Here is a 688-nt window from a genome sequence, read left to right as displayed (position 1 = left end):
AATTTTTTTTTTTTTTTTTTTTTTTTTTTTTTTTTAAGGAGAATCTCTCCATATTTATAATCATAAGGTGTGAATTAAACATGAAAAAATAAAAGATAATTATTATTAGAAGTTCAAGATTCAACTCAACGAATTTTCCTTTTCCGATTTTGATAGACTGTCAAAAATGTCCAACATATTATAACGGAAAATAGTATCAACGGAAAATAGTATCAACATTATTATCTTTTTTTCCTTCAATATTTATTGGCACATTATCTTATCTTAAATGATCAGTAGTAGAGCCGCGGGCTATTATAATAGCGGACCAACCGCCGCGCGCCGTTAAGAAATTTCGAATCGGTGGAGCGCAAACAATGTTGGGGGGGTTTTCATGTCCACAATTCAGTAACTCCAGATATCGAATGCTATGGAGTCTCCTTAATAATCAATTTGAATTTTGTTACAGTATTTTGGACACAAATGTTGGCTCAGAGACCAATGAAATGGAACTTCGAGTTGCTGCAATAGGTGATGTCCGATTGCGCAAACTGTGACCTCAAGGATAAAAAAGGTAATTGCACCAGGCCCAAATTTGGACAGGGTATAATTAGGACATCTTTTTGTCTGACGGAATTGGTGTATATTTTTGAAAAGGGCTAAATTGGTGACAATTGAAAATTTTGGGTTTTTTCTTCATCAGATGGTG

The 688-nt window shown here is 33.7% G+C and overlaps 1 protein-coding gene across 1 annotated transcript in view; it reads left to right on the top strand.

Annotated features, from left to right (window-relative positions):
• LOC113469647 overlaps positions 1-652 on the top strand; it is a 13,711-nt gene extending 13,059 nt beyond the window's left edge. Inside the window, exon 2 of the mRNA XM_026827512.1 lies at positions 449-652. The gene's annotated coding sequence lies outside the window, so the exon portion shown is untranslated. The remainder of the gene's footprint in view (positions 1-448) is intronic.
• The last annotated feature ends 36 nt before the right edge of the window (positions 653-688 follow it).

Source organism: Diaphorina citri, unplaced genomic scaffold, assembly GCF_000475195.1.
Source record: "Diaphorina citri unplaced genomic scaffold, Diaci psyllid genome assembly version 1.1 scaffold1173, whole genome shotgun sequence".
Lineage (NCBI taxonomy): Eukaryota > Metazoa > Arthropoda > Insecta > Hemiptera > Psyllidae > Diaphorina > Diaphorina citri.
This window is presented reverse-complemented; position numbering and strand designations above follow the sequence as displayed.